This window comes from Pseudophryne corroboree, chromosome 9 (assembly GCF_028390025.1).
Source record: "Pseudophryne corroboree isolate aPseCor3 chromosome 9, aPseCor3.hap2, whole genome shotgun sequence".
NCBI lineage: Eukaryota > Metazoa > Chordata > Amphibia > Anura > Myobatrachidae > Pseudophryne > Pseudophryne corroboree.
The window spans coordinates 224,025,084-224,042,256 of record NC_086452.1 but is presented as its reverse complement, the minus strand read 5'-3'; the positions used below and the strand labels follow the sequence as shown (position 1 = coordinate 224,042,256).

Genomic DNA, 17,173 nt, shown 5'->3' with positions numbered 1-17,173 from the left:
TCCAACTCCGTAAGCCTTTTCTTAAGTTTGAGCAAATCAGCAAAAGTTTCTGACGGGCTGTCAGTATCAAAAGCCAATTCTTCTGTTGCAGTGAATAATATCTTAGATATGTCTTTTTCCAAAAATCTTTTAGTGCCTGTTAAATCACCGACATCTTTATCCATGACCACAGAGGTGTATGTAGATAATATATCTTATGGCAAGTCCACATAACTTAAAAACACTTTCATGAAAATAATGGTATATAACTTAGTGGTTCACTCCATAAACCACAAAACAATGGGCAATAGACAAATGCAAGATTGGAACGCACACACCTTCAGCAGCATCGGTAGGGTGCTCGGTCACAAATAACATCCAGATATTGTGAAATAGTCCACATAAACCAGCACACCTTAGTAGCAGCAAATAGTTTACTGAATTTTCATTTTAAAGTGCAACGTGCAAACATTGGTGCATATAGCTATACAAAGCAGATACTTAGCAGCTCAGTGCATTATGGCAGCTCCAACAGCTGTTTCGGTGCAACAGCACCTTCGTCAGGGAAAAGCCAGTATTATAACTAACCATCACCAAACACCACATATATATACACAGACAATGAATACAACTAACTACATACACCTGTTCATTCTGCTCAGGTTACAAATCATGTGATCATCTGGTCTAATGGCAGGCCAGGGCTCTCACCACTCCCCTATCACCATGGTGATCATAACAAAGCCGGAGGTATATATATAAAAACCATCACTTCCGGTCAACGGGACACACCTGGTTGAATAATACCCACAGAGTTCCGATCGCGGGATACGCCACTGTCCTCCTGATGCCATGTCAGCATCACATCATTGCAAGTGTGCCAGTCGAAACGGCCACTTCCGGCCAGCAGAACTAATCGAGCACAGCAAGATTTACCGGGGACCCAGCAGCGGGACGCGTCACCCGGAAGTGACGCGATCTCGCTGCTATAGACTTAATCCCTATGCATATTGCAATCCACGCCCACCGGCCTAGATGATCCAATGGCGCCACAGTTGGGGAGGGGATAACCAAAGAGTAAACAAACACAATACAATCACCCTAATAACGCCAGCCAAGACCAAGATGACTTAATGAGTGTAAAGATAGTGTAGTCCTAACAAACATTGATACCTACTAATACTAATTTAAATATATAACCTAACTAGAGCAGAATACTGTGGTCATAGATGCTGTCTCAACAAGGCTAGACTGACCATATCTCATGTGGTTCAATGGAGGATTCTATACTAAAGGTCCACCTAGCTACAACAACATAAATTAGTTGGGTCCATCAGACTATTGAAATAGTGTCGGCTGAGTTCATAAGAAAGGCGTAAAGGATAGTTCTTCATTCAGCCCTCTCAGTGTCCTAGCCTCCAGGTTGTAAATACATTTGCATTCCTTCTGCAGAAGAATTTTGTTCCTATCTCCTCCTCTCCGTGAAGGGGGAACTTGCTCAATGGCCATGACTTTCAAGTCCTTTATCGTATGCTTTTCTGCTGCAAAATGGCGAGCTACTGGCGGTGTGCTGGTATCAATTTTTACCAAAGCTTTTTTAATGTCGCTGCGGTGCATTGCCACTCTTTCTTTAAGCATTCTTTGGGTTTTGCCCACATATATCATGTTGCACGGGCATCAAATAACGTACACAACATATTTAGTGTCACATGTCATCCGTTGTTTAATTTGATATCTCTTATTTGTGATGGGATTTACAAAGGTGGTCCCTGTATTCAAAAAACTGCAGTTGGCACAACCTGTGCATTTATACACCCCTTCTTGTAACTGCAGCCATCCACTTTTAATCATCACTTTCGGACTAATGTCGGAATACACTAGTTGATCTCTCAAGTTGGTGCTCCTTTTGTAACAAAATAATGGTGTGTTCGTACAGGCCTGTCCCAGAGTAGGATCACTTTGAATAATGTGCCAATGAGATAATATAGATCGTCTTATAGCTCCCGATGTAATTGATATGCACTAGAAAGTAGCAGTCTATTAGCTTCCCCTATCTTTTCTTTAGGGACCAGCAGCTTTTTCCTGTCCAATTGGAGGCATCTATGAATCACATCCTTTACCTCATTCTTTCCATAGCCTCTCTCCAAGAACTTTTTTCCCATGCTCCAAAGAGCTTCAGGCAATTTGTCAGCATCGGAGGTGGTTCTAACCACCCTCACCAATTGTGAGTAGGGCAAACCCCTCTTCAGTGGTTGTAGGTGGAAACCATCGAACCGTAACAATGTATTTTTATCAGTTGTTTTGCGATATATCTCAGTCATAAATCGCTTCTCACTGACACTCACTTTAACATCTAAAAATTCAATAGTGGATGGACTACTGTTGTAAGTGAATCTGATAGACCCCTCAATATTGTTGAGCCTGGTGACAAATTAATGTAGCATCTCACTACCTCCCGTCCAAATGAAAAAAAGATCGTCTATAAAACGGCAATAACATTTGACATATTTAGAGAACACAAGGTCACCGTGAATATGTGCTTCCTCATAGTTGTACATAAATAAGTTTGCATACGATGGGGCCATATTTGACCCCATCGCAGTCCCACAAAGTTGCAAATAAAATGCATTGTTAAATAAAAAATAATTTTTATGTAGTACAATTTCCATGAGGAGCATCAAATATTCAATCGGTGGACCACTGTACTTGGTACTAGAAGAGATCACTGTTCTGATCACATCCATGCCTTCCTTATGACTTATGTTAGTGTAGAGACTACAGACATCTAACGTCACCAGCAGACAGCCTTCGGGTGGTATTCCATAAGCCTCCAATTTATTCAAAAAGTCCGTAGTATCCCTTAGGTAGTAGGGGGTATTTTGAACAACGGGTTGTAAGTGCACATCCACATATTGCGATATTGGTTGACTTAATGAGCCCCTAGATGAAATTATGGGTCTTCCAGGGGGCTTAATCAATGATTTATGCACTTTCGGCAATATGTATAGGACAGGGGTTTTGGGGAAATCTTGATACAAGAAACCAGCGGTGGAATCGTCAATCCAGCCATTGTTTACACCCATAGAGATGATAGAATCAATCTCACGCTTATAGGCCCCTGTCGGGTAAGTATCTTATAGCATGTGGTATTGTTAAGTTGTGACCTCACCTCTTCAATATAATCAGATCGGTCAAGGAGAACAATACCGCCACCTTTATCTGCAGGGCGTATTATAATCTGATCATTCTTCCGTAAATCCTGTATTGCTTTAATCTCTTGCGAGTTCAAATTTTGATGTTTCTTTTTCATTGAATTAATGATAGGCAGTGTGTCTCTCTTGACCAATCTTATAAAGGTATCAATAGAAGCATTGGTACTTGGAGGGTCAAACATGCTCTTAGACCTAAATGGTTGTTCCCGTAATCCACCAGTGCCTTGCTTGCTGAAAAAATCTCTCAGCCGTAATTGCCTATAGAAGCGATATAGCTCCGTCTCCCATTCAAATGCAGTTTGTTTATAGGTGGGTACAAACGTCAACCCTTTTGACAAAACAGTCATTTCGGCTGGCGCTAGATTATGACTGGACAAATTAAACACCACTATCTCCTGTTCCCTTTGAAAAGGTCCTTTCCTGGCCCCTTTCAGTGTTTGCTCCCCCCTCTCCTGCAGGGCCTCGGTCTCTGCCTCCCTTGTACCGGCTTCTGGTATGCACTCGATCCCTTAAAAAAGGCTGTCTGCTGGTGGAGGGCTGATCTGAATCACGGGGAGGTTTGGGAATCAAGATCCGTGTATGATCTGTCCCCCCTTCTTCTTCCCCTATTGCTTTGGCCCTCTCTCCACACTCGTCTGGCACCTGGATTCATGAGCCAGGGATAAACCCTGAGCTCCTTGTAATCTTCCTTAACTTTTCTAAATTTGTCCTTCTTAAAGGAAAGTAATTCAGATCTGAAGGTGGAAACACTATTCTCTAATTTGGTTAACCAATCACCACCTACATCAGACTGTAGGACCTCAACCCCTACAGATTCACAATCAGCCAACTCCTTATTGAGAACCTCGATCTCAGTGTTAACTTGTTGACAGTACCATAAAGATAAATATATCCCTAGGGGTTTCCGTATTAAAAATCAGCCGACTATTGGGCGCAATAGCGCTGAATTCTGTAGGCAGTGGTGTCTGATATTAAATCATTGCAGTTTTGATTTGATGATTTTAGTTATTCAACAAGTTAACACTGAGATCGAGGTTCTCAATAAGGAGTTGGCTGATTGTGAATCTGTAGGGGTTGAGGTCCTACAGTCGGTGAGAAGCGATTTATGACTGAGATATATCGCAAAACAACTGATAAAAATACGTTGTTATGGTTCGATAGTTTCCACCCACAACCACTGAAGAGGGGTTTGCCCTACTCACACAATTGGTGAGGGTGGTTAGAACCATCTCCGATGCTGACAAATTGCCTGAAGCTCTTTGGAGCATGGGAAAAAAGTTCTTGGAGAGAGGCTATGGAAAGAATGAGATAAAGGATGCGATTCATAGATGCCTCCAATTGGACAGGAAAAAGCTGGTGGTCCCTAAAGAAAAGATAGGGGAAGCTAATAGACTGCTACTTTCTAGTACATATTCAATTACATCGGGAGCTATAAGACGATCTATATTATCTCATTGGCACATTATTCAAAGTGATCCTACTCTAGGACAGGCCTGTACGAACACACCATTATTTTGTTACAAAAGGAGCACCAACTTGAGAGATCAACTAGTGTATTCCGACATTAGTCCGAAAGTGATGATTAAAAGTGGATGGCTGCAGTTACAAGAAGGGGTGTATAAATGCACAGGTTGTGCCAACTGCAGTTTTTTGAATACAGGGACCACCTTTGTAAATCCCATCACAAATAAGAGATATCAAATTAAACAACGGATGACATGTGACACTAAATATGTCGTGTACGTTATTTGATGCCCGTGCAACATGATATATGTGGGCAAAACCCAAAGAATGCTTAAAGAAAGAGTGGCAATGCACCGCAGCTCCATTAAAAAAGCTTTGGTAAAAATTGATACCAGCACACCGCCAGTAGCTCGCCACTTTGCTGCAGCTAAGCATACGATAAAGGACTTGAAAGTCATGCCCATTGAGCAAGTTCCCCCTTCACGGAGAGGAGGAGATAGGAACAAAATTCTTCTGCAGAAGGAATGCAAATGGATTTTCAACCTGGAGGCTATGACACCGAGAGGGCTGAATGAAGAACTATCCTTTACGCCTTTCTTATAAACTCAGCCGACACTATATCAATAGTCTGGTGGACCCAACTAATTTATGTTGTTGTAGCTAGGTGGACCTTTAGTATAGAATCCTCCATTGACCCGCATGAGATATGGTCAGTCTAGCCTTGTTGAGACAGCATCTATGACCACAGTATTCTGCTCTAGTTAGGTTATATATTTAAATTAGTATTAGTATGTATCAAGGTTTGTTAGGACTACACTATCTTTACACTCATTATGTGATCTTGGTCTTGGCTGGCGTTATTAGGGTGATTGTATTGTGTTTGTTTACTCTTTGGTTATCCCCTCCCCAACTGTGGCGCCATTGGATCATCCAGGCCGGTGGGCGTGGATTGCAATATGCATAGGGATTAAGCCGCTGATGATAGCAGCGAGATCGCGTCACTTCCGGGTGACGCGTCCCGCTGCTGGGTCCCCTGTAAATCTTGCTGTGCTCAATTAGTTCTGCTGGCCGGAAGTGACCGTTTCGACTGGCACACTTGCAATGATGTGATGCTGACATGGCATCAGGAGGACAGTGGCGTATCCCGCGATCGGGACTCTGTGGGTATTATTCAGCCAGGTGTGTCCCGTTGACCGGAAGTGATGGTTTTTATATATATATATACCTCCGGCTTTGTTATGATCACCATGGTGATAGGGGAGTGGTGAGAGCCCTGGCCTGCCATTAGACCAGATGATCACATGATTTGTAACCTGAGCAGAATGAACTCATGTATGTAGTTAGTTGTATTCGTTGTCTGTGTATATATATGTGGTGTTTGGTGATGGTTAGTTATACTACTGGCTTTTCCCTGATGAAGGTGCTTTTGCACCGAAACAGCTGTTGGAGCTGCCATAATGCACTGAGCTGCTAAGTATCTGCTTTGTATAGCTATATGCACCAATGTTTGCACGTTGCACTTTAAAATGAAAATTCAGTAAACTATTTGCTGCTACTAAGGTGTGCTGGTTTATGTGGACTATTTCACAATATCTGGATGTTATTTGTGACCGAGCACTCTACCAATGCTGCTGAAGGTGTGTGCATTCCAATCTTGCATTTATATATATATATATATATATATATATATATATATATTTATTTATTTCAGATATAAGTACTTAACCACCCTGTTTCCATTCAGAAAATAGTGTCTCAATTGTCAGAGGTTAACCTGTCACTTGAACTAAGCAGTGCCGAAGCTCTAAGAGAGCAATAGGAGGTAAGGAGAGATAGATATAGATATAGATAGATATTTTGGGGGGAATTCAAATGTTTGAAAAGTCGGTTGGGTGTCTGTTTTTTCCTGTCTATTAAGGCCCGTACACACTGGTCGATATATCGGCCGTTCAAGAGATATATCCTGGGACCGTCGGCCAGTGTGTACGGCCGATACGTCTGTGAACTCCGTCGTTCACAGACGTATCGCGTCGGCCGCGCAGCACAGCGCATGATTGCATGGTAATCACTTTGGCAGTTCAGGTGCGATGAAGTGCGATGCCCCACGATGTTGCGTCACGAGGCATTGCACAAGTGTATGGGTACCATAAGATGCATTAAAGGAAAGCTTGATAGTCAGTAACTGCTTATCTATGTGTTAAGGGTACTGACAGCTCTCCCAGTGACCTTAAATGTTGTGCAAAAATATTTATCTTTTTACCTCAAAGGAGGAGCCCTAAGGACAGTGCAAGCACGTTCGAATAGAGCGGCCGTGCCGGGCGCCAGCTACTAATGGCGCCCGGTTATTTTTTAATGTGGTGCCGGTTCGTGGCTCCTTCTCTCGGCTCGGATTCAGAACAGTTTACTCCTCCCCCTGCCAGGTGTCCCGCCTCCTCCTCCATGTCTCCTGGCTCAGTGCCAGATAGAAGCAGCAGTTTTGTTGTGGGAGGCATAGCTGAGCGGAGTGCATTGTCAATATCGCTGCTGGCCGACTGACACAGAGGCAGGCTGGCTGACTGTACGAGCTGCACAGTGGCAGCGCGCTGTACCTTCCACTGGCAGTTCCCGCTGGGTGGCTCACTGGTGTTCCCTGGCGTTTTGTACCAAAGCAGATGTGTGGTTTGTGTGCGTGTGTGGGTATGTCGTGCCGGCGGGGGCAGGGAGAAGGGGATGTCAATGGGGGTGTGAGCTGTATCTATCTCCCTGCATATGTGTTTTTAATAGAGATGTGTGGCTGGCACTTGTCGTGTTTTGTGTTTTGGTTTTGGTTCTAATTCAACTTTCGTGTTATAGTTTTGCCAAAACCCCCCTTTCGTGTTTTGGTTTTGGTTTTGGATCTGGATGTTTTTTTTAAAAGAAAATAAAAACAGCTAAAATCACAGAATTTGGGGGTAATTTTGCTCCTACGGTATTATTAACCTCAATAACATTAATTTCCACTCATTTCCAGTCTATTCTGAACACCATTGTTTTTAGGCCTAAAAGTTTCACCGAGGTGGCTGTATGACTAAGCTAAGCGACACAAGTGTGCGGCACAAACTCCTGGCCCATCTAGGAGTGGCACTGCAGTTGCAGACAAGATGGCACTATTCAAAAACTAGTCCCCAAACAGCACATGATGCAAAGAAGAAAAAGAGGTGCAATGAGGTAGCTGGATGGCCAAGCTAAGCGACACAAGTGTGCGGCACAAACACCTGGCCCATCTGGGAGTGGCACTGCAGTTACAGACAGGATGCCACTTAAAAAAAGTAGTCCCCAAACAGCACATGATGTAAAGACGAAAAAGAGGTGTAATGAGGTAGCTGGATGGCCAAAACTAAGCGACACAAGTGTGCGGCACAAACACCTGGTCCATCTAGGAGTGGCACTGCAGTCACAGACAGGATGGCAGATTTAAAAAATAGGCCCCAAACAGCACATGATGCAAAGAAGAAAAAGAGGTGCAATGAGGTAGCTGGATGGCCAAGCTAAGCGACACAAGTGTGTGGCACAAACACCTGGCCCATCTAGGAGTGGCACTGCAGTTACAGACAGGATGGCAGATTTAAAAACTAGGCCCCAAACAGCACATGATGCAAAGAAGAAAAAGAGGTGCAATTAGGTAGCTGGATGGCCAAGCTAAGCGACACAAGTGTGCAGCACAAACACCTGGCCCATCTAGGAGTGGCACTGCAGTTACAAACAGGATGGCAGATTTAAAAAATAGGCCCCAAACAGCACATGATGCAAAGAAAAAAAAGAGGTCAATGAGGTAGCTGGATGGCCAAGCTAAGCAACACAAGTGTGCGGCACAAACACCTGGCCCATCTAAGAGTGGCACTGCAGTTGCAGACATGATGGCACTTAAAAAAACTAGTCCCCAAACAGCAAATGATGCAAAGAAGAAAAGGAGGTGCAAGATGGAATTGTCCTTGGGCCCTCCCATCCACCCTTATGTTGTATAAACAGGACAAGCACACTTTAACAAACCAATCATTTCAGCGACAGGGTCTGCCACACGACTGTGGCTGAAATGACTGGTTTGTTTGGGCCCCCACCAAAAAAGAAGTAATCAATCTCTCCTTGCACAAACTGGCTCTACCGAGGCAAGATGTCAACCTCATCCTCATCCTCATCCTCTGATTTCTCACCCCTTTCACTGTGTACATCCTCCTCCTCACAGAGTATTAATTCGCCCCCACTGGAATCCACCATCACAGGTTCCTGTGTACTTTCTGGAGGCAATTGCAGGTAAAGGTCTTCCTGGAAGAATTTCTAATTCATTTTGATGAACATCATCTTCTCCACATTTAGTGGAAGTAACCTTCTACGCCTATCGCTGACAAGGTGACCGGCTGCACTAAACACTGTTTTGGAAAACACACTGGAGGGGGGGGCAACTTTGGTAAAATAAAGCCAGTTTGTGCAAGGGCCTCCAAATTGCCTCTTTTTCCTGCCTGTATACATACGGACTGTCTGACATGCCTACTTGGATGCTGTCACTCATATAATCCTCCACCATTCTTTCAATGGTGACAGAATCATATGCAGTGACAGTAGACATGTCAGTAATCGTTGGCAGGTCCTTCAGTCCAGACCAGATGTCAGCTTTCGCTCCTGACTGCCCACCGCCAGCGGGTGGGCTAGGAAATCTTATCCTTTTCCTTGCAGCCCCAGTGGTGGGAGAAATTGAAGGACGAGCTGTTGACGGGTCACGTTCTGCTTGAGTTGACAACCAGCAAGTCTTTGCACCTCTGCACACTTGTGTCTGCTGGAAAGAGAGATACAATGTAGGCTTTAAACCTAGGCTCGAGCACGGTGGCCAAAATGTTGTGCTTTGATTTCAACATATTGATCACCCTTAAATCCTGGCAAAGTGAATGAAGGGCTCCATCCACAAGTCCCACATACTTCGCGGAATCGCTCCGTCTTAGCTCCTCCTTCAATTTCTCCAGCTGCTTCTGCAAAAGCCTGATAAGGGGAATGACCTGACTCAAGCTGGCAGTGTCTGAACTGACTTCACGTGTGGCAAGTTCGAAGGGTTGGAGAACCTTGCACAAGACAGAAATCATTCTCCACTGTGCTTGAGTCAGGTGCATTACCCCTCCTTTGCCTATATCATACGTGGATGTATAGGCTTGAATGGCCTTTTGCTGCACCTCCATCCTCTGAAGCATATAGAGTGTTTAATTCCAACTCGTTACCACCTCTTGCTTCAGGTGATGGCAGGGCAGGTTCAGGAGTGTTTGCTACTGCTCCAGTCTTCGGCACGCAGTGGCAGAATGCCGAAAGTGACCCATAATTTTTCGGCCCACCGACACCATCTCTTGCACACTCCTGTCATTTTTCAAAAAATTCTGCACCTCCAAATTCATTATATGTGCAAAACATGGGACATGCTGGAATTTGCCCAGATGTAATGCACGCACAATATTGGTGGCGTAGTCTGATATCACAAATCCCCAGGAGAGTCCAATTGGGGTAAGCCATTGTGCGATGATGTTCCTCAGTTTCCGTAAGAGGTTGTCAGCTGTGTGCCTCTTAAGGAAAGCGGTGATATATAGCGTAGCCTGCCTAGGAATGAGTTGACGTTTGCGAGATGCTGCTACTTGTGCCACTGCTGTTGTTGCTGCGGGAGGCCATACATCTACCCAGTGGGCTGTTACAGTCATATAGTCCTTAGTCTGCCCTGTTCCACTTGTCCACATGTCCGTGGCTAAGTGGACACTGGATACAACTGCATTTTGTAGGACCCTGGTGACTCTTTTTCTGACGTCTGTGTACATGCTTGGTATCGCCTGCCTAGAGAAGTGGAACCTAGATGGGATTTGATACCGGGGACACAGTACCTCAAACAATTCTCTAAGTTCCACTGAACTAATGGCGGATACCGGACGTACGTCTCACACCAACATACTGTAGCTGTCAAGGCCTCAGTTATCCACTTTGCAAAAGGATGACTGCTGTCATATTTCATCTTCCTCACAAAGGACTGTTGGACAGTCAATTGCTTACTGGAAGTAGTACAAGTGGTCTTCTGAATTCCTCTCTGGGATGACAATTCACTCCCAGCAGCAACAACAGCAGCGGCAGCAACAACTCAAGGATCCTATGGAGGAATCTCGGTTAGGAGAGGACTCCTCAGTCTTGACAGTGACATTGCCTGCGGGACTACTGACGTTCCTGACTGAGGAGGAAGTTGACGTTGAGGGAGTTGATGATGTGGCTTGCAGGAGCTTTGGTACAGGAGGAAGAAGGGATTTAGGTGTGAGCGGACTGCTTACGCTCTTACCCAAAGTTTCACAACTTGACACTGACTTCTGATGAATACTCAGCAGGTGATGTATAAGGGAGGATGTTCCTAGGTGGTTAACATCCTTACCCCTACTTATTACAGATTGACAGAGGCAACAGATGGCTTGACACCTTTTGTCCGGATTTGTGGAGAAATAATTCCACACCGAAGAGGTGGCTTTTTTAGTAGTTTGCCCAGGCATCACAATGGGCTTCTTCGTCCCAAGGACAACAGGTGTCTCCCCCGATGCCTGACTTAAACAAACCACATCAGAATTCTCATCGTCAACTTCCTCCTCAGCGCCAGCAACATCCATATCCTCATCCTGGTGTACTTCAACAGTGACATCTTCAATTTGAATATCAGGAACTGGACTGTGGGTGCTCCTTCCAGCACTTGCAAGGGGCGTGCAAATGGTGGAAGGAGCCACCTCTTCCCATCCAGTGTTGGGAAGGTCAGACATCACAACTGCCGGCACACTTTGACTCTCCTTGGGGATTTGTAATACCATCTCAGAACGCACAGTTCTTTTCTGTGCTCTTTCCATCTTAACTCTTTTAATTTTCCTAGCTGGATGATGAGGGCTTCCATCATCATGTGAAGCTGAACCACTAGCCATGAACAAAGGCCAGGGCCTCAGCCGTTCCTTGCCACTCCGTGTCGTAAATGGCATATTGGCAAGTTTACGTTTCTCCTCAGACGATTTTTTTTTTTGGTTCTTTTTACTGAACTTTGGCTGTTTGGATTTAACATGCCCTCTACTATCTCATTGGGCATCAGCCTTGGCAGACGACGTTGATGGCATTTCATTGTCTTTGTCATGGCTAGTGGCAGCAGCTTCAGCACTAGGTGGAAGTGGTTCTTCTTGATCTTTCCCTATTTTATCCTCAAAATTTTTGTTCTCCATTATTTTTTGGGAGTTATATGAGATAATTGGGGTAATTCTGAGTTGATCGCTGCAGGAACTTTGTTAGCAGTTGGGCAAAACCATGTGCACTGCAGGGGAGGCAGATATAACATGTGCAGAGAAAGTTAGATTTGGGTGTGGTGTGTTTAATCTGCAATCTAAATTGCAGTGTAAAAATAAAGCAGACAGTATTTACCCTGCACAGAAACAAAATAACCCACCCAAATCTAACTCTCCCTGCACATGTTATATCTACCTCCCCTGCAGTGCACATGGTTTTGCCCAACTGCTAAAAAAATTCCTGCTGCAATCAACTTGGCATTACCCCCTATATGTGGCACAGGAATGACTGGAATGACTGATGGACAGGACACTACCACTGGTCTGATGCAGCACAAACACATCAACACTGTAAGGGACATGTTGTTGTTGTTGTTACTATTATACGGCAGCAGTGGACATACTGTATAGTCGCAGCATATACCAGTGTGACTTCCTTGTCACTGGAATGACTGATGAGACAGGACACTACCACTGGTCTGATGCAGCACAACACAACAACACCATAAGGGTCTTGTGGTTGTTGTTATAATTATTATACGGCAGCAGTGGATATATAGCAGCAGCGTATATATCGTCACTGGAATGACTGATGAACAGGACACTACCACTGGTCTGATGCAGCTCAACACAACAACACTGTAAGGGACTTGTGGTTGTTGTTATTATTATTATACGGCAGCAGTGGACATATAGCAGCAGCGTATACCACTGTGACTGCCTCGTCACTGGAATGACTGATGAGACAGGACACTACCACTGGTCTGATGCAGCACAAACACATCAACACTGTAAGGGACATGTTGTTGTTGTTGTTACTATTATACGGCAGCAGTGGACATACTGTATAGTCGCAGCATATACCAGTGTGACTGCCTTGTCACTGGAATGACTGATGAGACAGGACACTACCACTGGTCTGATGCAGCACAAACACAGCAACACTGTAAGGGACTTGTTGTTGTTGTTGTTGTTATTACTATTATACGGCAGCAGTGGACATACTGTATAGCAGCAGCATATACCAGTGTGACTGCCAACACCAGTTTATACAGCTACACTGGATATATGGCAACAGAGGACACCAACGCTGTGACTGGCTGGACTGATGCAGCACAATACACTGACTACACTGGACTGGACAGCACAACACAGCACCACTTTATACAGCTACACTGGATATATGGCAGGAGAGGACACCAACACCATGACTGGCTGGACTGATGCAGCACAATACACTGAGTACACTGGACTGGACAGCACAACACAGCACCACTTTATACAGCTACACTGGATATATGTCAGCAGAGGACACCAACACTGTGACTGGCTGGACTGATGCAGCACAATACACTGACTACACTGAACTGGACAGCACAACATAGCACCACTTTATACAGCTACACTGGATATATGGCAGCAGAGGACACCAACACTGTGACTGGCTGGACTGATGCAGCACAATACACTGACTACACTGGACTGGACAGCACAACACAGCACCACTTTATACAGCTACACTGGATATATGGCAGCAGAGGACACCAACACTGTGACTGGCTGGCCTGATGCAGCATGTGTGGTAGAAAAGATAGACAGTGTCTAGTTAGACAGTCAATAGATAGACACCATACAGTATGTTAGACAGACATTAGGTCGACAGGGTCAAAAGGTCAACATGAAAAAGGTAGACAGTACAAAAGGTTGACAGGGTCAATAGGTCGACAGGGTCAGAAGGCCAGCATGAAAATGGTCGACATAAAAAAGGTAGACACCATGTTTTTTGCATTTTTGTGGTTTGTGTGGATAGTTTTGTCATCTGGGACCCCCAATTGTAGAAAGCCATACCCTCACAGGGCTCGCTTCGCTCACATGCTTCGGGCTCGGTGGCTCGCTTTGCTCGCCACAAGGTTTATAACCAACTCTATGCCGACATGGATAGAGAAGGTATGAAATAGTCCAAAAACATGTTAAATTTAAAAAAACATTTGTCTATCTTTTTTATGTCGACCATTTTCACGTCGACCTTTTGACCCTGACCATATGGTGTCTATCTTTTGACTGTCTAACTAGACACTATCTATCTATCAACCGGATACCTGATGCAGCACAATACACTGACTACACTGGACTGGACAGCACAACACAGCACAACACAGCACCACTTTATACAGCTACACTGGATATATGGCAGCAGAGAACACCAACACTGTGACTGGCTGGACTGATACAGCACAATACACTGACTTCACTGGACTGGACAGCACTACACAGCACCACTTTATACAGCTACACTGGCAGGAGAGGACACCAACACTGTGACTGGCTGGACTGATGCAGCACAATACACTGACTACACTGAACTGGACTGAGCAGCACAACACAGCAGTATCTGGCACTATACTGGAAACATTGGGGTATGTTCAAATCATGTCGGATCCTTTCCGACGGAAAGGTCCCAACGTGTATTCAATGGCCAGCCAAACCCGACAGGTTTGCTTTCCGACAGGTTTCTGACAAGTCGGGAATTTCCAACTTGTCAAAAAATACATCCGGCATTGAATAGGTCGGAACCCCTTCCAACCTATTCCTGTCGGAAACTAGTGATGTGCACCGGACATTTTTCGGGTTCTGTGTTTTGGTTTTGGATTCGGTTCCGCGGCCGTGTTTTGGATTCGGACGCGTTTTGGCAAAACATCACCGAAATTTTTTTGTCGGATTCGGGTGTGTTTTGGATTCGGGTGTTTTTTTAAAAAAAACAGCTTAAATCATAGAATTTGGGGGTCATTTTGATCCCATAGTATTATTAACCTCAATTACCATAATTTCCACTCATTTCCAGTCTATTCTGAACACCTCACACCTCACAATATTATTTTTAGTCCTACAATTTGCACCAAGGTCGCTGGATGGCTAAGCTAAGCGACACAAGTGGCCGACACAAACACCTGGCCCATCTAGGAGTGGCACTGCAGTGTCAGGCAGGATGGCACTTCAAAAAAATTGTCCCCAAACAGCACATGATGCAAAGAAAAAAAGAGGCGCACCAAGGTCGCTGTGTGACTAAGCTAAGCGACACAAGTGGCCGACACAAACACCTGGCCCATCTAGGAGTGGCACTGCAGTGTCAGGCAGGATGGCACTTCCAAAAAATTGTCCCCAAACAGCACAGTATATTCGACAGCTCTAAAACCTTCCCTGATACGGAAGCCTGTGGCAGAAGGATGAACCCCCAAGAGAGCCCCACAGATAGATAGCAGATAAAAGCATGGTGACGACAATTTATTGTTGCAGGTTTTTCGCGGGTCACCACTATTAATGAGATTGGGTTATTACGAACCAAATATAATGTGTAACAACACTATCTGCAAGTTAAATTAACTTGTAACCGCAAGCATAAATCTGTAACGTTTCAATGAAGACACATGAATAACTATGGTAATCAACTACATTAACCACAAATAATGCTGTAGTACCACTCAGCATTTACTCGAACCAAGGTACAGTATCCGAATGAGCTTGCCTAAACCATGTAATCACTAGCGTGTCCACAAGATGGCGCTAGATTAGTTGAGTTCCGTTTGTGCAGATGACAAAATGTTCCCGTTATACAACGGTCCTACAGGAGTGCTGTAGAGTGAGTCCGTACTGTGCACAGTATTTATAATCCAATAGGCGGTGCTGCAGAGCAGTTACTGGTAAAGTATAGCGCCAGTTTCCAACAGAGAGCGCTGTGAAATGTATACAGGCACTATATGACAGAACAGTCTACGTGAAATGTTTCCTTTATGCAGAGTTAATTAGTGAAGGGGGACATTCACAATAAATGGTGCAAAGGATTCCACTAGATGGAGGCAGCTGCACTAATCAATCTGACCCTCCCTGATAGCTTCTGAGCATATTCACTCATGCTGCATTTGGGGTAGCTATCCCCGCAGGACTGATACTCTGTCGGGTTTCACAAGCTGGTATGACCCTTCCCACAGTCTCTGGAGTATCGCTGTCCTGACTCTCAGTGCCAGTGTCACAAGGCTGTCTCTGCTGGGTGTGCCCCTAACACGTTGGAGCTGGCTAGGATTTCCCCTACAAAGGGCTGTGGTGTGGGGAGTCAGCAGGGTATTTACTAGTGACTTGGGTCCCCCTGTTGTACGGGCCATCTGGGGACAGTGTGACAGTACCTGCGCTCTCCGCTGCAGTTGCTGGCTCCTGCCGGTCATGACTCCTTCCTGCTGGCTGCAGGGCTCTGAATATGCCACCCCCACGACTGCTTGACAGACTCCTGAGGAGCGGCGCCTCACAGTCCGGCGGCACATGGCCCCCTCTTCTTCAGCGATGTGCGATGCTCTGGCCTCTTCATCCCAGTGGCATCAGCGGCTGTCTTCCGCACCCTGGCTGCGGCTCCTGTCTTTTTCCAGCACGCCTCACTCCGCTGTTCCGCCGTCCATGTGCGGAGCTCTTTTCTACCTCTGGCTCGGCTGAGCCTTCGCTGTTTCGCGCCGTACGCCCCGTCCAATCCCAAAGGGAGCAGGCTTTCCGCGTTGCTGGGGCACTCGCCACAGGTCCTGGGTCCCAGTGCCCTACTGATTTCTCTTCCCGGGGCTGCTGTTACCTAGCAACCAGCACGGGAGATTAACCCCTGCGGTCTCTGCTCCTTTGGCTGCAGTGGCAGCTCAACTAATTAAATCAGGGGCACCACAGAGGTGGGGTAGAACATATGTGTACATGGTGTCCTGTGTAAGTGCATTCAAGTGTATGTGTGTACGGTGTGCTATTTATGTGTGTGCATTGTGTATGTATGTATGTGCAATGTGTATATGTGCAGCGTGTATGTGTTGTATGCCACAGTAGGTATAGGTTTCAATACGGACACCCCCCCCCCCCCCCCCACACACACACACACACACAGTAAATCCTGCGTTTGCCCCTGGTAATGTGTATGTATTGTGTGCTATTTTTATGTGTGCAATGTGTATGTATGTGTATGCATGGTGTGCTATTTATCTGTGTGCAATGTGTGTTTCTATTGTGTACTGTGTATGTGTGTGGAATGTCTACGTATGTACAATGTGCTATGTATGTGTGTGCAATGATTGTGTAGTATGGTATGCTATGTATGTGCAATGTGTATGTGTGTACGGTGCGCTATATATGTGTGTCCAACGTGTATGTGTCATTTGTACAGTATGTATGTGTTTGTATGTGTGTGGTATGCTACAGTTCATATAGGTGTTCAATTCA

The 17,173-nt window shown here is 45.2% G+C and overlaps 1 long non-coding RNA gene across 1 annotated transcript in view; it reads right to left on the bottom strand.

Moving 5' to 3' along the window:
* Positions 1-16,504, bottom strand: part of LOC134956911 (uncharacterized) — a 206,267-nt gene extending 189,763 nt beyond the window's left edge. Inside the window, exon 1 of the long non-coding RNA XR_010186286.1 lies at positions 16,114-16,504. This is a non-coding gene — a long non-coding RNA (uncharacterized LOC134956911). The remainder of the gene's footprint in view (positions 1-16,113) is intronic.
* Between the last annotated feature and the right edge of the window lie 669 nt (positions 16,505-17,173).